We start from the raw sequence: 21,569 nt of genomic DNA, 5'->3' as shown, positions 1-21,569 counted from the left end.
TAGCTTATTGGAAAAGATCCTGATGCTGGGAAAGATTGAAAGCAAAAGGAAAAGGGGGCAGCAGAGGATGAGATGATTAGATAGGATCACTGCTATCTAATGACTCAATGGACATGAATTTGAGCAAACTCCAGGACATAGTCATACCAAAGATACACCAAAGAAGTTCTCACACTTTTGCAAAAGATCCCCACAAGATTTCCCAATCTGGGGGTCTGGCAAAGGGACTGAGAAGCCCCAGGGAATTTGACTTTGAAGGCCAGCGGGATTTCATCACACAACTTGCACAGGACTTGGAAACAGACTCTTGGAGGGATCAAACAAAACCTTGTGTGCACCAGGACCCAGGAGAAATGAGCAGTGACTCCACAAAAGACTGGGCCAGACTTGCCTGTGAGTGTTGAGGCATCTCTGGCAGAGGCCTAGGTTGACAGTGAGGGACACTGAATACAACAGTCCTGGGAGATGCAGCTTGCTGGCATAAGTCCTTTTGAGGAGTTATCATTATCACCATTATACCACTACCACAGTTTGACCTCAGGCCCAACAAAAGGGAGAGAACACAGCCACAAGTATAAGCAGAAAAACGGATTAAAGATGAACTGAACATGGCCACACCCACCAGAGCAAGACCCAGTTTACCCCACAGCCAGTCCCTCCCATCAGGAAGCTTCCACAAGACATATCCTCATCCATCAGAGGGCAGTTTAGTTCAGTTCAGTTCAGTTGCTCAGTCGTGTCCAAGTCTTTGCAATCCCATGGGTTAGAATACGCCAGGCTTCCCTGTCCATCACCAACTCCCAGAGTTTACTCAAACTCATGTCCATCATGCCGGTGATGCCATCCAACCATCTCATCCTCTGTCGTCCCCCTCTCCTCCTGCCTTCAATCTTTCCCAGCATCAGGGTCTTTTCAAATGAGTCAGTTTTCCACATCAGGAGGTCAAAGTATTGGAGTTTCAGCTTCAGCATTAGTCCTTCCAATGAATATTCAGGACTGATTTCCTTTAGGATGGACTGGTTGGATCTCCTTGTAGTCCAAGGGACTCTCAAGAGTCTTCTCCAAAACCACTGTTCAAAAGTGTCAATTCTTTAGCACTCAGCTTTCTTTCTTTTTTTAAATGCAAAGGATGATAAAATTGTTTATATAGAAATTCAATAAAAATCTGTACATTTGGGTTATTAAGAGAGTTTACAAAACTGGATGACTACAGAATGAAAAAGCAAAAGTCAGCTGCATTTCAATATACCAACAGATTCATTTCTTTATAGCCCAACTCTCACATTCATGCATGACTACTGGAAAATCCATAGCTTTGACTAGACTGACCTTTGTTGCAAAGTAATGTCTCTGCTTTTTTTTTTTTTTTTTCCTTCTTTTTTTTTAATTTTATTTTTTAACTTTACAATGTTGTATTGGTTTTGCCGTATATCAACATGAATCCGCCACAGGTATACATGTGTTCCCCATCCTGAACCCTCCTCCCTCCTCCCTCCCTGTACCATCCCTCTGGGTCATCCCAGTGCACCAGCCCCAAGCATCCAGTGTCTCTGCTTTTTAATATGCTGTCTAAGTTGGTCATAACTTCACTTCCAAGGAGCAGGCATCTTTTAATTTCATGGCTGCAGTCAGCAACTGCAGTGATTTTGGAGCCCCAAAAATAAAATCTGTCACTGTTTCCACAGTTTCCTCATCTATTTGCCATTAAGTGATAGGACCAGATGCCATGATCTTAGTTTTCTGAATGTTTAATTTTAAACCAACTTTTTCACTTTCTTCTTTTACTTTCATCAAGAGGCTCTTTAGTTCTTCTTCACTTTCTGCCATAAGGGTGGTGTCATCTGCATATCTGAAGTTATTGATATTTCTCCTGGGAATCTTCATTCCAACTTCTGATTCATTCAGTCCAGCATTTCTCATGATGTACTCTGCATGTAAGTTAAATAAGCAGAGAGCAGACAGAATGAAAACCACAATCACAGAAAACTAATCAAACTGACCACATGGATCACAGCCTTGTCGAACTCAATGGAAATATGAGTCATACCATGTAGGGCACCCCAAGATGGGCAGGTCATGGTGAGAATTTTGACAAAACATGGTCCACTGGAGAAGAGAATTCTTGCCTTGAGAACCCCATGAAGAGTTTGAAAACATTAAAAGATATGACACAGAAAGATGAACTCCCCAGGTCGGTCGGTGCCCAAAAAGAAATAGCTTTAAGAGAAATAGCTCCAGAAGGAATGAAGAGGCTGAGTTAAAACAGAAACAATGCCCAGGTGTGAATGTGTCTGGTGGTGAAAGCAAAGTCCAATGCTGTAAAGAACAATATTGCATAGGAACCTGGAATGTTAGGTCCATGAATTAAGGTAAATTGGAAGTGGTCAAACAGAAGATGGCAAGACTGAACATCAGTATTTTAGGAATCAGTGAACTAAAATTGACCAGAATGGGTGAATTTAATTCAGATGTTGCTACTACTGTGAGCAAGAATCCCATAGAAGAAATGGAGTAGCCCTCATAGTCAATGGAAGAGTCCAAAATGCAGCACTTGAGTGGAATCTCAAGAACAACAGAATGATCTCTGTTAATTTCCAAGGCAACCATTCACTATCATAGTAATCCAAGTCTACACCCTAACAACAAATGCCAAAGAAGCTGAAGTTGGACAGTTCTATGAAGACCTACATGACCTTCTAGAACCAACACTGAAAAAGAATGTCCTTTTCATCATAGGGGTCTGGAGTGCAAGAAGTATGGGGTCAAGAGACACCTGGAGAAATAGGCAAGCTTGACCTTGGAGTATAAAATGAAGCAAAGCAAAGGGTAACAGAGTTTTGCCAAGAGAACACACTGGTCATAGCAAACACCCTCTCCCAAAAACACAAGAGAAGTCTCTACACATGGACATTACTAGATGGTCAATGCCTAAATCAGATTGATTATATTCTTTGCAGCCAAAGATGGAGAAGCTCTATACAGTCAGCAAAAACAAGACTGGGAGCTGACTGTGGCTCAGATCATGAACTCCTTATTGCCAAATTCAGACTTAAGTTGAATAAAGTAGGGAAAACCACTAAATGACTCAGGTTTGACCTAAATCAAATCCCTTACGATTATACAGTGGAAGTGAGAAATAGATTTAAGGGATGAGACCTGATAGACAGAGTATCTGAAAAATATGAATGGAGATTTGTAACACAGTATAGGAGGCAGTGATCAAAACCATCCCTGAGAAAAAGAAATGCAAAAAGTCAAAATGGTTGTCTGAGGAGGCCTTACAAGGAGCTGAGAAAAGAAGAGAAGCAAAAGGCAAAGGAGAAAAGGTCAGATATATCCATCTAAATGCAGAATTTCAAAGAGTAGCAAGGAGAGATAAGAAAGCCTTCCTAAGTGATCAGTGCAAAGAAATAGAGGAAAACAATAGAATGGGAATGACTAGAGATCTCTTCAAGGAAATCAGAGATACCAAGGGAACATTTCATTCAAAGATGGACACAATAAAGGACAGAAATGATATGGACCTAATAAAAGCAGAAGATATTAAGAAGAGGTAGCAAGAGTACACAGAAGAACCATACAAATAAAGTCTTAATGACCCAGATAACCATGATGATGTGATCACTTACCTAGAGCCAAAAATTTTGCAGTGCAAAATCAAGTGGGCCTTAGGAAATATCACTATGAACTAGTGGAGCTAGTGGAGCTGATAGAATTACAGTTGAGTTATTTCAAATCCTGAAAGATGATGCTGTGGAAGTGCTGCACTCAATATGCCAGCAAATCTGGAAAAGTCAGCAGTGGCCACAGGACTGGAAAAGGTCAGTTTTCATTCTAATCTCAAAGAAAGGCAATGCCAAAAAATGTTCAAACTACCACACAATGCACTTATCCCACATGCTAGCAAGATAATGCTCAAAATTCTCCAAGCTAAGCTTCAATAGTACTTGAACTGAGAACTTCCAGATGTTCAAACTGGATTTAGAAAAGGAAGAGGAATGAAAGATCAAATTGCCCAAATCTGCTGGATCATAGAAAAAGGAAGAGAGTTTCAGAAAAACATTTACTTTGATTCATTAACTATGCCAAAGCCTTTGACTGTGTGGATCACAACAAATAGTGGAAAATTCTTAAAGAGATGGGAATACCAGAACACCTTACATGCCTCCTGAGAAATCTGGATGCAGGTCAAGAAGCAATAGTTAGAACCAGACATGGAATAATGGACTGGTTCCAAATTGGGAAAGGATTACGGTAAGACTGTATATTGTCACCCTGCTTATTTAACTTATATGCAGAGTACATCAAGGGAAATGTCAGGCTGGATGAAGCACAGCTGAAATCAAGATTGCTGGGAGAAAAATCAATAATCTCAAACATGCAGATGACACCACCTTTATGGAAGAAAGCAAAAAGTAACTAAAAAGCCTTTTGCTGATGGTGAAAGAGGAGAGTGAAAAAAACTGGCTTAAAACTCAACATTCAAAAAACCCTAAGATCACGGCATCTGGCCCAATCATTTCATGGCAAATAGATGGGAAACAATGGAAACAGTGACAGATTTTACTTTCTTAGGCTTTAAGATCACTGCAGATGGTGACTTCAGCCATGAAATTAAAAGATGCTTGCTCCTTGGAAGAAAAGCTATGACAGGCCTGGACAGTATATTAAAAAGCAGACATTAGTTTGCCAACAAAGTTCCATGTAGTCAAAGCTATGGTTTTTCCAGTAGTCATGTATTGATGTGAGAGTTTGATGATAAAGAAGGCTGAGCACCAAAGAACTGATGCTTTTGAACTGTGATGTTGGAGAAAACTCTTAAGAGTCCCTTGGACTGCAAGGAGAATAAACCATTCAATCATAAAATAAATCAATTCTGAATATTCATTGGATGTTTGATGCCAAAGCTCCAATACTTGGCCACCTGACGCAAAGAGCTGCATCTTTAGAAAAGACCCTGATGCTGGGAAAGATTGAAGGCAGGAGGAGCAGGGAGTGACAGAGAATGAGATGATTGAATGGCATACTGATTCAGCAGATGTGTGTTTAAGCAAACTCCAGGAGATGGTGAAGGAAAGGAAAGCCTGGCATGCTGCAGTCCATGGGGTTGCAAAGAGTCAGATACAACTGAGCAACTGAACAAAAACAACAACCAGGAGATAGTGGAGGAGAGAGGAACCTGGCATACTGCTGTCCATAGGGTTGCTAAGAGTTGGACATGACTTAGTGACTGAACAACAATAGCTCTGGTGGAAGGGTGAGAAAGGACCCATGTCAAGCAGGTCTTGTCCCTGCACTTTCTGTCTAAAGTCAATTTTAAGTGCTTGCTCCAAGATTCTGAATCATATTACTGTGTGCAGATCCTCTGACCACAACATGATTTATATACCGAATTCCAATTTACTTATTTCAAATGGAGGGAAAGCTAATATTATCCTGACTTCATAATCAGAGACAATTTTCTGAAGAGGTCAGTCCTTTCCTGATGATTCTGGAAAGTAGATGTTATATAAAAATGTTTACTGAGTTTATTATTATAACCCACAGATGTTCCAAAGGCACTTCCTCCAAGCTTTGGTTCTCTCCTAAATTGATTTTCTATATTTTAGAGATTTTCTGTATTTTGGTTATATCCAACCAACCAGGGCTGAATGTCTAAGATCACAGCCCCTTTCTTTTGTCCAATTTCCACTCTCCTCATTGCATTTCTGAGCTTCCTTATCAGTTACTAACATTTTTGTCATTTTAACATTCTTTCATGATCAGGTTAGCCTTTCTAAGATTAAACTTTATCTTCAGTTTTCAGGATTCATGTCTCCCTGGCTTGTTGATTTAATCAATGAATTATCTCACAAGCATGACCCAGGATAAATTATTTCTGGGAAGTTTCCTAAAAATAATTAAATCTATCTGTAGCTTGTTGGCTCTGGTACTTTTTATGGAGAGTACATATTTTCTTGACTTTTTTATCTGTTGACTTCAGCTTCTATCTGGGTTGTTAACCAATATTTTTAATGTTACAAAATACAAAATAAGCTAGATTCATAAATATGTATGTACAGTATGAAATAATCATCTGTCATCTAATATTTGAGAAATTTTGGCATTAGTATCTGTTTTTTAAAAAATGACAAGATTTTTATGTTGTGTTAGATGAAAGAACTATTATTATAAGAATACAATAATTTGGGCATGCTAATATTATTTCAATGAATGACAGACATGATTTTCTTTCAAAGTGCCTGTGTTATGTTCTTTCCTATCTAGCTCATTTTCCCTCTGATTTTAAACATCATCAAAATGTATAATAGAAGTAATATAGACAGTACAGCAAAAGAAGCAAAATACTGAACCTCAACTACTGACTTCTTCTATGCTATATCAGAAAAAAAAAACCCTGTTGATTGTTTAATATATATTTGTACATATTAAATGTATATGTCAGTATATGATTATATAATATAGTTTTAAATTCCATGAAATAAAGATGAAGAAAGTATGGTATGGAGAAAATTTCAGAGTCTTTGAAATCACACCCCACTAGCTTACAGTAGTAACTTTTGTCTCCACTGGGGCAGCTTTTGACAAATCTTTCAGAGCCTTAATACTTGGCTTCCATATAAATAGTGGCTGTCTTGATAAGTCATTTGGGGATTGGAGATGATGTATACAAATAAATTAACCCCAGTTTATTTTATGAGATTAAATTGTAATAATGTTTAGCATATTATAGGTGCTTAATGGGTAGCATCAGTCATTATTCTTGAGAGAAGCTGACCTCTCTCAAGAATAAAGAAAGCAGATAGACAGGCAGACTACCAACAATAAAGACCACAGTTTTGGACAGATAACTGTAAGTGAACAAATTATTGCATAAAATTGTACTGGATAAAAATAAATGAAGGCCAAAATTTGGAAATTATATTAATATATGCTGGTGTCATGTTTCTAACTGTTTGAATAATCTGCAGATCAACTGTAAAAAGAAACTTAGTCAGTCGAAACTAAGCTTTCAATTCGTGTCCAGCATCAAATAATGATAGAGTGTGATAAAAAGACATATATGATATAATTCTTGCCTTTTTAATTACTTGCAGATGTGCTAGGAGACATTTTTCTGGATGGAGACATTTTAAACTCTAAGGAGAAAACATAATAAAGAACAAAAATAATCATAAAAGTAGTAGATGTGAAAGGAATTTAGGAAAGCAACACATCATGAAGTAGTCAGAGAAAGAAGTGGGCAGAGATGACCATGAAGGTAGGTGAGATGTGACTGTGGATAAAGTGGTGTGGTAGGGAACCCTGAGTACAATCACTGTGGCAGGAAGGAGCATTGTAGGTGTAGGGAAGGTGAGAAGATTAAACGTGGGAGGGGAGGAATGGAGATAATCAGGGTCAGAACTAACTTCACACAAAACCAAACTGTGGAGCTTCAGTGCTCATAAGACACACCTTGTTTAGATCTGATAAGCAATAAAAACAAACAAAAGCAACACTTTAAAGTTAGATCTGAGTTCAGATGCTTGCTCTAATATTTCTGGACTGTATGACTTTTGAAATGTAGAGAGACCTCTCTGACCTTCTTTTTCTTCATTCATCACATGTGGAAAAAATTCTTAAGTCAGAAGATTACTATGCTAGTATAAATCCCAGAAAACTATGGTTCACAAAAAAAGTTCTTAAAAGGAAGCCAGGGACCAAAAATTTTAAATCATAAGCCTTATTTCACAAAGCAGACTTGAAAATCAAGAAAGCAAATTGAAATGGAGCAGGACTTCATGGTCCTTCGCTTGACACCCTGACTCCATGTTTTCTGCCTGCCTTTTGTCTATTAAAAAAAAAAAATAGCCAAAAAAATAAGTTTAATCAGAGAAGTGAGATAATACAGAAACAAAGGAAAATAATCTACTAAGATTAAATAATAATAGCTTAGTCAATAAGCATGCTGCTGCTGCTGCTAAATCACTTCAGTCGTGTCCGACTCTGTGCGACCCCATAGACGGCAGCCCACCAGGCTCCCCCGTCCCTGGGATTCTCCAGGCAAGAACACTGGAGTGGGTTGCCATTTCCTTCTCCAATGCATGAAAGTGAAAAGTGAAAGTGAAGTCGCTCAGTCATGTCCAACTCCTAGCAACCCCGTGGACTGCAGCCTAACAGGCTCCTCTGTCCATGGAATTTTCCAGGCAAGAGTACTGGAGTGGGGTGCCATTGCCTTCTCTGAGTCAATAAGCATAGTTAAGGACTTTTATTTCCTTCTCTAGGGTTACAGATAATATTCTCAGCCATATCCTGCGGACTGTCTTATAGGTACTGAAACCTCTACCAGGTGAAGGGAGTTAACTATATGTGACCAGCCTGCAGCCATGACATAAGATGCTGCAATTCTGAGAACTGGCCTCAAGGAAATGGGAATAGACTTACCCTAGAACTGAAGATTAATTGTACTTAACACAATCAAGATGATGCTGGTTAGCCCAACATATGACAAATTTCAAGGTGACTGTCAGAGGACTGTCAGAGGTTTCTACATACGGCTTCCTACCTCTGTCTATAAAAGTTCTTGTCCAGTGGTTGTCAGCTAGGGGGTCGGGTGTTGGGGGAGTCAGCCTTTGGACTGGAGTCCACCCTCCCCTCATCTTGGTTGCTGGCATCCAAAATAAAGCAAACTTTCCTTTCCATCAACCTTCCCTCTTTACTGGCTTTAAGTGGAAAACACCCAGACTGAACATTCAGTCGCAAAATAACTGAAGAAATTCTGAAAGTTGAGTGATTGCCACTGGCTCTTGTGGCTCTCAGCCCTGTGTCCCATCCATTAAACTACATTTATTTTCCAATTTGTAAAGTCCCAAATATACATGAAGCAATTTAGAAATCACTGAGGTAGTAGGAGATTACACTAAAAATAATGAAAACTTTTATTATCCATTATTTTGTATACTATAATTATATGATATGTTATTAATAACATGAATAAAGACTCACAAACCAAGATAAGAATTTGAACATATGAACAATAAATTAGGTAAGAGTATTATGTCAATGATACATTTACTGAAGCTGGAAACTGTCCTATGGTTGTATAAAAAAGTAATATCTATTCTTAGGGAATCACACTGAAATATGTAGAGATAAAGGAAGATAATGATATCTGCAACTTACTCCTCTACAACATATGTGTATATATGTAAATATGTACATAAATATAAGTATATATAAGTATATAGGGGTTCTTTGCACTATTCTTACAAGTTTTACATAATTTAAACTTTAAAATTTAAGAAAAAAAGCTGGAGAATGAGAAACACAAAATCTAGCCAATAGGAACAAGGTAGAGAAATGGGGAGAAGGGCTTGGAGATCTGTAAAGTGTGCATGTTCTCATGGCTGTTCCTCTAATCACCACACTTTTGAATTACATATATGTTACACACACACTTGTGTGCATAAAATAGTATATGAGAAAGGAGATTAAAGGAAAAATAAGTCTCTCTAAAAAATACGGACTTCAGCAAGAGAAAACACAGAATAATTCTGCCCATAATCTTGGACAAATGATGTAATGACATATAGGGAATATACTTAGAAAAGGCAAGACAATTTATGTGAGATGATTGAATATTTGAGAGAGAATTTTCAAGCCACCTGAGCTGTAAACAGATTTTCAAGATTAAGGGTGGTATTTATCACGTCAGAGGTCTGGCAAAGTCAAAGAGAATTGGGGAACTCATTTGCTTCACAATGATGAATTCCAAGATCTTGAAAGATAACGTTGTACTCAGCTGAGATTTGCTCTGTTCTGAGAAAAAAAGAAAAAAATCTTTTAGGAGTTAAAGGCTTTCATATTCATCTGATTCTCAAAAAAAAAAAAAAAAAGTAGATTGACCAGCATTCAGAGAATGATTACTTTATGAGAAGAACTGTACTAGGAGATATGGGAAATAAAGACAAAGCCAGCATGATTTCTATCTTAAGGAACTTGCATTATAAACAGAAATAATTGCGTCATGAGGGAGAACATGAGATGTCATAAAAGAATAAAGCTTCAAAAAGATTTCTTAGGAGGGAAAAGTATTTGAGGGTCCTAAAAATCAGTGGTTCAAGAAAGGATGATGAAAGTTGCTTATGAGTAGAGATTGAAGGTGGGGCAGATACGATTTACTGCAAAAAGTTCAAAGCAAGCAGCAGGGTCAGCATTAAAAAGATGAAGTTAAACCATAGATGGATGAGAAATTGTCCAACTGATTTAGTAAAGCCACATGCTTAGAGTTCATTGCTGGTGGGTTTAGTGAGGAGTATTTCCCAAATGTGGTTGGCATAGACTTCAGCAGGACAGGCAGACAACTCAAGGGTGAGATGTGAAGTGCTCTCCTGCATGACATAAACCACCCCTGCTCTACACTGAGGAAATAGGGGTGAAGCAGAGTTTCTCCATTGCCAAGCAACACCCACACCCGATACCCAGATGGCTTCCAGTATGCCTCTCAATCAGCTCTTTCTGAACTTCCTCATTTCCAGCTGGTTACTCTGGACTCAGAATTAGAGATCTACGTCATATCTCAAAGCTGTATTCCAGTTTGGTCCTTATTATTTTGTATAATAACAATTATAATTCTGTAAGTATTAATAATTATTATTTATATAATAGAGGCAGACTTTTTTTTTAAAGATATACATATGAAATTGCAGTTGTTCATTAATTTCAGTGTAGAAAAGGTTTATTTTCCAGTTGTCTTTTCTTTTCTTTTTCTTCTTCTTTTTTTTTTTTTTTTGGTTTTGTTTACTTTAGTTCAGTTTTTGTTTTACTTTATTTACATGTGGGATTTTTTAATTTGCATTTAAAGTTCAGGTAAAGGAGTTGAACAAACATGCATGCACTATTTTCCCACCTTACCTGGAAGTCACCTATCTTCTTCTTTGATTAAACATCATAAGAGACTGAGAAACTTTTTTAGTAAACCTCTGGCTAAAATTTAATTCTAAGAGAATTTCCTTCTTAGTGTGTTACTGGGTGTGGGATGAAGCATTCCCAGAGTTTCTAAGTTAAATCAAGCATTCCTTTCTCCCCCTGCATTAGGTTAAGGGTGTTTAATAGATTGCCTGGTTGATCCAGACAGGAACTATTACAACCTTTAGTTAACCAAATCCTATCTTCACAATTTAGAATACCCTAATTCCAACCAAAAGTACAGGACTTAATAGAACATCTCAATTTAAGGTAGGACTCTACTTTAAAGAAAAGGAAGCAATATTTCATTAGACCTCATAGCATTTTGCAAGGTTTTTGTGATTGCCCCAGTGTGAAAATCTCTTGGTAGCAACTCCAGCAACTGGGTCAAAAGAAAATACTCAGACTTTTTTTAAATTTCCATCTGAAGCAGGCCCCAAGCACAATTACTAAAACTGTTGCTGAGTTATAATCATAAAATGGTATGTAAGAGGGGCCACACAGATAATCATCTGGTTTAACTTTTGTTTAGCTTAACTCAAGAGAAATTGAATAAACAGACCAAAGTCAACCAGCACTAAAGTAAAGAAGTAAGACTCAGAAACAGGCTGCCTAACTTCCTAACCATTTTATTTCACCATCACAACTTCTGAAAGGAAAAGAATGTACCCACTGTTTGAATCTCCTGTTCGCTGGTGAATTCCTAAAAAAGACTATAAATCAATTTTTTTTTAAAGTCAAGCATTTTTTAATTGAAGTGTAGTTGATTTACAATGTTGTGTTAGTTTCAGGTTTATAACAAAGTGATTCAGATATAAATAATCTAAATTCATAGATATATGTATATATTCTTTTTCAGATTATTTTCCCTTACAGCTTATTACAAAATATTGAATATAGCTCCTTGTACTATACAGTAGGGCCACACTGTGTATCTATTTTGTATGTAGTAGTGTGTGTCTGTTAATCCCAAACTCCTCATTTATCCCTCTCCTACTTCTCCTTTGGTAACCATAAATTCACTCTCTAAGTCTGTGAGTCTGTTTCTGTGTTGTGAATAAGTTCATTTGTATCACTGTCCACACATAAGTGATATCTTATTATATCTGAGATTCAAAAAATCAAACATCTTTCATGAACTCAGTAAGTGATAGAGTCAGAATTCCAATCTTGCTATATGCTTCAATGAAATGTAATTCTATCTTGAAAGGTTTTGTAAATATTTTAAAATTAAAATTGTGCTTCACTCTCTGCTTCCAAAACACTTTATATGTGTATCTATTTTGCCCCTTCTTGGTTTTGGTTGGTTGATATCGTGGTTTTGGTTGGTTCATTTGCAACCTTCTTTACCAAACTATGATTTTGGAGAAGAATTGTGGAGCATTCATCTTTTCCTTACCTAGGCCCACCATAATGAATATTTGGAAAATGAACACTAAACGCAGCAAATAATAAATATACTGTCAGGTCTGTAATTTTTTTAGGTCTGTAACTTTCTGACTCTTCAAATCATATTGTGTGTGTGTGCTTAGTTGCTCAGTTGTGTCCAACTCATGCAACCCCATAGACTCCCAGGCTCCTTCGTCCATGGGATTCTCCAGGCAAGAATACTGGAGTGAGTTGCCACTTCCTTCACAAAATCATATTACCCAAATTTTATATTTTATCATATGCAATCACATTTGATATCTTTGGCAGATCACTGCCAAAGTTTTTAATATTTAGTGGCAAATAATAATAATAATAAGACATTTCTCAAGTTGTGCTCACTTCCTTGATTCTAACCATAACATTCCACTTAGCAAATGTCACTTATGATTGTAGGAACTCAGATTTATCTCATTCTCTGATCAAAGGAACATATTATCTCCTGTTTCATAAGGACTTTCACAGCAGCTGGGATCCTGAATGCCTCAGCTATTCTACAATAATTTAAAGCTGTAACTCATCAAAAATAAATAAAAAGAAAAATGTATAGAAAAAGATTTCAGTCAAGAAAAAGTAAAACATTGATATAGCTGATCTTATTAGAATTTTTCAAATGTTCTCAAACTTGTCCATCATGACAATTTTCTGTTTTATGTAAATTGTACAGGCACACACATACACAACACAACACAGACAGATACACTCAAAATTATAGAACTTGAAATCATGAAAAATGAAAGTGCTGACTCCCTGATAATTGGAGGAATGAAGTGGGGACCATGTAAGTATGGACTTACACATTAATATGAAATGTTTCAGGGCTGCAACTTCTTATTCTTATTACTACTGCAGAACATTTCTTTTTCTCAAACCATTTGCCATGTACACAAAAGCTATACTAATGTCTAGAGGGATTTGACACTGCAAAATTCATCCCTGTGTGACCTCTTCTGCCTGTGAATCTGCTTTCTTGGTTAAACAGCTGCACTTGGCCTACAGTTTCCTACTAACCTGAAAGATGTGCTCATTAGATAGTCAAAATATAAGCATGATTATTATAAAATAATCCATGATTAGAAATTGCAAGCAGGCTCCACAACTAAGTGGATCATGCTGATTATTTTAAAGTGAGGCTATAAAGAACTTTTAAAAGCATTACAAATTCAATTCTCAAATGTCCACATATTAAGATAAGGCTTAACATCTTGGCTTAAATTTCTGAGACAGCAAATGCTGGAAATATTAACCATAATGCAAAGGAATATGAGAAAAGAATATATATATATATATGTGTGTGTATGTATATAATATTGTGTATAATACATATACATATATATAACTGAATCACATTGCTATACAACAGAAATTAATAAAACATTGTAAATCAGCTGGACAGCAATAAAATAAAATTTTAAAATGACATTTCAATTTTTCCTAGTTAGTCAGATATACATATTTCAGTTCAGTTCAGTTCAGTCGCACATTCATGCCCTACTGTTTGCAACCCCATGAATCGCAGCATGCCAGGCCTCCTTGTCCATCACCAACTCCCGCAGTTCACTGAAACTCATGTCCATTGAGTCGGTGATGCCATCCAGCCATCTCATCCTCTGTCACCCCCTTCTCCTCCTACCCCCAATCCCTCCCAGCATCAGAGTCTTTTGCAGTGAGTCAACTCTTCTCATGAGGTGGCCAAAGTATTGGAGTTTCAGCTTTAGCATCATTCCTTTCAAAGAATACCTAGGACTAATCTCCTTTAGGATGGACTGGTTGGATCTCCTTGCAGTCCAAGGGACTCTCAAGAGCCTTCTCCAACACCACAGTTCAAAAGCATCAATTCTTTGATGCTCAGCTTTCTTCACAGTCCAACTCTCACATCCATACATGACCACTGGAAAAACCATAGCCTTGACTAGATGGACCTTTGTGTATAGGGGTTCTTAACTTGCAGTCCCCCCCCAAGATCATGGGTAGAAATAAAAATTACATTTTTTGCCTTAACTTCCAATTGAAGCTTTATATTTCCTACAATTATTAGTGTACAGGGAAAAAATAATAACCACACTATTAGTAGTATAATAGAAGTCAGATATTTTCATATTACACAACAGTGGTTGCAAATATTATGTCCATTATTACTTTGAAATTATTAATTATTAGACATTAAAATAATGATGCAATAACTTAAAAGGAACACATATTACTATAGAACACAGTTATTTTTTAAATATTTTGATTATTGCATTTTAGTACAATTTTTTCCATTGTGTAGTTACAAATTTTACCTTATGCCCTTAAAATATGTTATCCTGGGAAGGAAACCATAGATTTTATCAGACAGAATACAAAGAACTCTGTGTCAAAAAAAAAAGAAAGAAAGAAAAGAAAAGTGCACCTCAATGATCTCATGTCTTATCCCCAGAATCCTTGCATTGAGTACTTCTCATGGTAAAAGGGACTTTGAAAATGTGGTTAAGGACACTGAGGTGGGGAGATTATGCTGGAGAATTATCTAAATGGCCAAATATAACCATAGGGTTCTTATAAGAGAAAAGTAAGTGTGAAAATCAGAGAAAGGAGGAGGGATGCTGGTGGCAGAGGCTGGATTGATGTGCTCTGAAGACAGAGAAAGGGTCCATGAGCCCAGGAATGCGGCAAGCCCTGGGAGGTGGAGAAGGCAAATGAAACCAATTCTCTGGAGCCTTCAAAAGGAGTGCAGATTTTTAATCCACTTTGAGTTTATTTTTGTGTGTGGTGTTAGAAAATGTTCCAGTTTCATTCTTTTACAAGTAGTTGACCAGTTTTCCCAGCACCACTTGTTAAAGAGTTTATCTTTTCTCCATTGTATATTCTTGCCTCCTTTGTCAAAGATAAGGTGTCCATAGGTGTGTGGGTTTATCTCTGGGCTTTCTATTTTGTTCCATTGATCTATATTTCTGTCTTTGTGCCAGTACCATACTGTCTTGATGACCATGGCTTTGTAGTAGAGCCTGAAGTCAGGCAATCCAGTCCAGGTTTGATGCAGGATACAGGATGTTGAAGGAGATCAGCCCTGAGATTTCTTTGGAAGGAATGATGCTAAAGCTGAAACTCCAGTACTTTGGCCACCTCATGCAAAGAGCTGACTCATTGGAAAAGACTCTGATGCTGGGAGGGATTGGGGGCAGGAGGAGAAGCAGACGACAGAGGATGAGATGGCTGGATGGCGTCGCTGACTCGATGGATGTGAGTGTGAGTGAACTCTGGGAGTTGGTGATGGACAGGGAGGCCTGGCGTGCTGTGATTCATGGGGTCGCAAAGAGTCGGACACGACTGAGCGACTGAACTGAACTGAACAGGATTCTTGGGGCTGGTGCACTGGGATGACCCAGAGGAATGGTACGGGGAGGGAGGTGGGAGGGAGGTTTAGGATTGGGAACACGTGTACACCCGTGGTGGATTCATGTTGATGTATGGCAAAACCAATACAATATTGTAAAGTAATTAGCCTCTAATTAAAATAAATAAATTAAAAAAAAATAAAAATAAAAAGGAGTGCAGCCAGATGACAGCCTGACTGTTGCTCAGCCAGACTCATCTTGGGCTTCTGACTTCCACAACTGCAAGAATAGAATTTGTGTTGTTTAAGGCACTGCATTTTGGGAAACCTGTTACAGCAGCAGTGGGACACTAACGCATTGCGGCATCAGAGTCAAGAATACCTGAGGTGATGTTGACCACTTGATGTTGTATTCTACTAGTAATACAAATGTTCCTGTAACTAAGGGGAAGTGCTTTCCATGTTTCATACAGGAACATGGTCTTGGTAAACAGACTATCACTAAGAATGAGTCCTCTGCTTTCCTGGAAATATCTCAGTACTAAAATATTTTTAAGGTTTTGGCAGTTGTATTGGCCTTACACCAAAAATAAGAGTGGACATGTTTTCTGTTATATGGAGAATAATAATCACTTTTCAAATCTCAAACTGAGTATATCTGAGACCTAGTATTGACACAAATAACATTCTTCACTCAAAGGCAATTTATTTTTTTTTAACAGAAAGTAATTTTAAAAACCTTGATAGTCATTTGAATGTAGTTATAGCAATTTTTTTCAGCTGGGAAAATTCCACAATGTTTTGATTCTTTATACATGTCCACACAGAATTGCAATAATAACTTACCGGAGATCATGACCTGAACTGCCCTTGTCAGTCTTCAGAGCACATTAACCAATACAATGACCATGATCTAAGACTATATAATCAACACAACTCAGCATACACCCCCTTGGAATGACATATTCCTTGCCTTCACCACTGTGATGTACATGAGATAAATCCACACTGGTTGATAACACTAAATATTATTTGTATTTATAGATTATTTTGCACTAAATTATACTATCCACCTACTAGCATCAAAAACTCAGCTATCTTTTACAAAAACAGCTGGAGAAAATAGCATAATTTTGATAATGAGTCTTCATATTATGAGTTAATGTAGCTATTTGTGGAAACAGTTCAAAGGCAATTCAATCATTTGTAAACATCATCTTCATAATGCTAGAACTACTGTATTGCTTATGTAGCAATACATACTGAATTGCTTATGTAATTCATCTGAAATCATATTGTTTTGATAACTGGTTCCTGGCAGTCAGTTTTTTTATACAATATGTGGGAAGGAGGTTATTCTTTAATGGCATGGTTTAATTGTATGTGTATAAGCTTTTAAATCATTCCAGTTAATCACAGGTTCCAAACTGCCCTAACAATGCAATGACTCCAAGCTCATTGCATGAATTCTATATAGATAAAAGCTTTATAAATTACACTGCTGTTTATTTTTAGGTCAGTGTGAGAGATCTGATACCTTTGGGAAGTGTTCAAGTGTTCAAGGCCAGATATCCTAGTTAGCTCTTAGTGCTTGAGCAAAAGCCTTATTTCCAGTGATCACATTAACTTTCTGTGGCTAGGAATGCTCACTGCTCTTCATAAACTGATGAAAACTCAGTTAAAAAGGTCAAGCATAAGGAATATCAATCTGAATCACTGTAGTGATGTTGAAAGTGATGTTAGAGGTTCAACCAATACCTTTAGTTTACACTTTAGGAAATGAAAAGGTACAGAGGTTAAGAACATAGTGTATTAATTTGTATAAATAAATGTAGTCAGCACAGGTGGATCTGGAAGCTGGGGTTTCTACCTTCAGATGCCATATTCACTCTATTATATCACATTAGTTTACTTTCAAATCAACTCAGTATTTGATTCAGTATAATTAAATACCTTTATGTGTTAGGAATTGTGCTATGTGATAGAGACAAAAGAATAAAAGATATTATGTAGGCTTAAAAAGAAAGAAATAGGTAAACAAATAAATGGTATTAATTTGAGAGTGGTGCTGTAATAAAAATAGTAGGAGTTCAAAAGAGAAGTCAGTTTGAGGTAAGAGATAGATAGGTCCCTGGTTGAACAGCTGTAATTGATTTCCTGCTGCCCTTTGAGACAGACTAAGCATAGGCACAAGTGAAAGGATTGGCCGGAGACAACCTGGAAAACTGCTCCCGTATAAGGAACTTAAGCCACCTCTCCTGCACACAACTCACCCTGAGTTCACCCATGTGATCTTCCACACACACTTTGCTTCTAATAAATGCTGTCTCTATTTCATAGTCTTGGTCTCTTTGCTGAACTCTTTCTTCAAAGCAGGCGAGGACAGAGGTCCTTCTTACACCATTACACCACTGGAATCAAGTTCAATTCAGGAGTCAGTGAAGCCTTCACCAAAGAGTTAATTTCTGAATTGTGTTTGAAAGGAGGTCAGTTACTTATCAACCAGGCAGGAGAATATTCCTAGGAGAAAGAAAGAGAAAGAGTATATGTAGTGAAAGCAGGAAAGAACACATCCTTTTCTATGAGCTTCCCCCAGCCACAACACTACCAGCAGAAGAAATTGTACAAAGAAAAAAGGAACTTCCTGTACTCCAGGTGAGACAGCCCCTTCCTGGCCTCTATGACTCAGTTGGCAAGAATTGAGTGGGCACCACAGAGTGTTTCCTGTTGCAGAGTTAGGAGAGAGACCCACAGGTAGGAGATCTAGGGAAGACTGCCCCCTGCCTGGCATCCACCTTGCTGTTAGACGGAGTGAACTGGGCACCATTGCTCTGCATGCCTCTGGCAGGAGGTGCCCCAGCCTCAAATCTCAAAGTCTTATTGCTACATTCTACTTGAGACAGGGTTGATCATGTCACAGATCTCATGTACTTTATCCCTGATTAGCTCACTTACTATATGAAGCCCAAGATGTCCAGATCCACTCTCATCCCCCAGATTCTCATCCTCATAGAATTCTGTACATTCTCCCTCTGGAACTCATGCTGTGTCTACAGCAAACTCTTACATGACCTCAAGAAAGTCATAGCCAAGTCACATTATGCAGCCATGCGCTTTTTTAAAGGTACTCCTCCCTGCCAGCCTGAGAGCACACAGTTTGGCTAGAGGAGCCCAGTCTGGATTTTAGACTCCCCTGCACCCTATGCATAATCCCTTTGACAGAATACAATCAACAACACAGCTGTAAGCAGTGGCTTGGATCCTCAGCTGTTTTTCCAAATGTTCCCTTTGCTTTCTCCCCCTCAACCCTTTTTAAGATACTGGACACAAACTTCAATAATTATTTTCAACATGCTCTAAAAGATTAATATATATATATATATATATATATATATATATATATACATATATATATGTATGAGAAAAAATTGAGAATTACAAATATCAAGTGGAAATTCTAGAACTGAGAAAAATCAATGGAAAAAAATTGAACATTCATGGGGATATTTAACAGTAGGTGTGTTTTTTTTTAATAAGTTGAAGTATAGTTGATTTACAATCTTATGTTAGTTTTAGGTGTACAGCAAAATGAGTCAGTTATACATATCTAGAGAAAATCATAATTCAAAAAGATACATGCACCCCAATGTTCATTGCAGCACTATTTACAATAGCCAAGACATGGAAGCAACCTGAATGTCCATCAAAAGAGGAATGGATAAAGATGTGGTTCATATATACAACCTTCTCCCTTTAAGTGAAACCTAGATCTGCCTTGAGGATATTGCTTCTCCTTTTAAGAGAATCTGTTTTTCTCTCCATTTTTTAATAATTGCCATAAAGGAGTATAGGTGCTTACCAGCCAAAGACCAAAAGAAATAGCAGAATCAGATTTTGGCTTACTTGTTGCAAGGGAGATGGAATGCCATAGAAAACAGTGAGGTGTCTCAGCAAGAGATTATTATGATGGAATTGTTAAAGGATTGAGGCTTCTATCATATCATTTTGAAGAGGAATAGAGAAGCGCATTTTGCTCTGGATTCTATGATTTTGTACCTTCATCTTTATCTAGAATGTAGTTAGGATGGAAGGAGTTAAAGCTCTAAATGACCATAGAAATAGCAGAGGGAGATACTTGCCTGTTTTTGAGATCTGCACAGTGTTCTTCTATTTTCCTAAGCTCAGAAATGATTAGGTAATAGTCTTGGTTTTGCCCTCTCTACTACAGTCATTCACAGAGTGATCTTGGCAGATGTGGATGTTCTATGAAGTTGTTTGTATTAAGGAATAAAAAGAGTAGCCTTGTCATGAGCATCAGGTCAGTACACAGCTGGTAGCTGTCAGAATTTCTTCTTTGCTTTCTCAGTAGGCATCCTTGTCAGATATTTGCTCCTCCCTTAATGGAAATACTTTGATGCTTCATCATTAAGTATAATATTTGCTGTATTTTTTCAGATACTTTTAAGAAGGTTAAAAATTGATTTCTATTCTTATTAAGAATTTTTATCTTAGATGGGTATCAAGCTAACTCATTACAAAGCAATGGTTGATGAGACTATCATGAAGACCTAGTGACTATCTCTAACTTGTCCTACTCCCTAGGCCTCCCTATCTTCAGACTTCACCTTCTAGACCATCTTCCATTTAACATTTGAATCATATTTCTAAAATATAAATCATTACTTTAAAGCTCATTCAATAATTCCCTGCTACTTACACAATGAATTCCAAAATCCTCTCCATAAAAATGCCTTCAATTTGTAAAGATATAAATCCCTTATTTATATCTTTAACTGCACCCCTTGCAATCCCTTCATAGACCTTTCAATTTACATATAAATATTAATTAATATAACAAATATTTGTTCAAGTGCCAAGTAGGAGACTAAGTATAATCAATACAGCAATGAATAAAATAAAATTATCTGCCTTCACAGGCCTTACAATGCCCAGAAAAGGGGAGATGATAAAAGATAACTCCTATCATATCTCCCTTTAATGTTTCTTTTAGCCAATGTGAAAAACTTATGAGTACCAGAGAATGACAGTGGATGTAATGAGCTTAATCAGACAGTCACACTCCAACTGCTGATGTCTTTATGGGAGTACAGAATCAGAGCTTTCACACCTTTTACAAATGATTTTCTTTTAACTAAGAAGTGGAGAACTCTAGAAGCAATTTGCTCTTACCTGGAAGGAACAGCAGGATGTTGCAGCATTTTACGTCAAAACTGTATCAATTCTGAATCCTTGCTACCATTTAATAAATAAGAACGTGAATCATCTCACAATTCCAGGGACATCACACTATACTAGTGACATCATATTAATTGGACCTGGAAAGAAGGCAGTGTAAACATTCTAGATGCTTTAGTGAGATATAGAGAATGAAGGATAAATTCCTGGAAAATACAGAGGTCTGTCACCTCATTGAAGTGTTTGGGGCAGGAGGTTGTGAAAGGGTCTACAATATATCAAATGAAATACAAGTTTCTACTTTATTGAAGACCACAAAGCTTGGTATCATATTTACTAAATAAGCTAAAGATTTGTCAGCTTTTACTGGAATCTAGAAGAGAAGACTTTCCAGATGATACAGGCTGAAATTTAAGCAATTAAAAAAATATTTTTTAATTGGTGGAAAATTGCTTTACTCTTTTGTGTTGGTTTCTGCCATACAACAACACTAATCAGACATAATTTTATATATATATATATATATATATATATATATATATATATATATTTCCCAGATAGCTCAGATGGCAAAGAATCTGCTTGCAATGCAGGAGACCCAGGTTCGATCCCTGGGTTGGGAAGAACCCCTGGAGAAGGGAATGGAAACCCACTCTTGCCTGGAGAATTCCATGGACAG

At 37.2% G+C, this 21,569-nt stretch overlaps 1 long non-coding RNA gene across 1 annotated transcript; it reads right to left on the bottom strand.

The window, feature by feature from the left end:
* Nucleotides 1-1,399: 1,399 nt before the first annotated feature.
* Nucleotides 1,400-21,010, bottom strand: LOC133249196 (uncharacterized). The gene is made up of 3 exons (XR_009736867.1): nt 20,885-21,010; nt 17,968-18,214; nt 1,400-1,928 (listed from the first exon to the last, which is right to left on the bottom strand). It is a non-coding gene; the product is annotated as an uncharacterized LOC133249196 (long non-coding RNA).
* Between the last annotated feature and the right edge of the window lie 559 nt (nt 21,011-21,569).

The sequence above is a fragment of the Bos javanicus genome, chromosome 6 (genome assembly GCF_032452875.1).
Source record: "Bos javanicus breed banteng chromosome 6, ARS-OSU_banteng_1.0, whole genome shotgun sequence".
Taxonomy (NCBI): Eukaryota; Metazoa; Chordata; class Mammalia; order Artiodactyla; family Bovidae; genus Bos; species Bos javanicus.
Note: the sequence above shows the minus strand (reverse complement) of the source record. Positions and strands in the feature narration are given on the sequence as shown.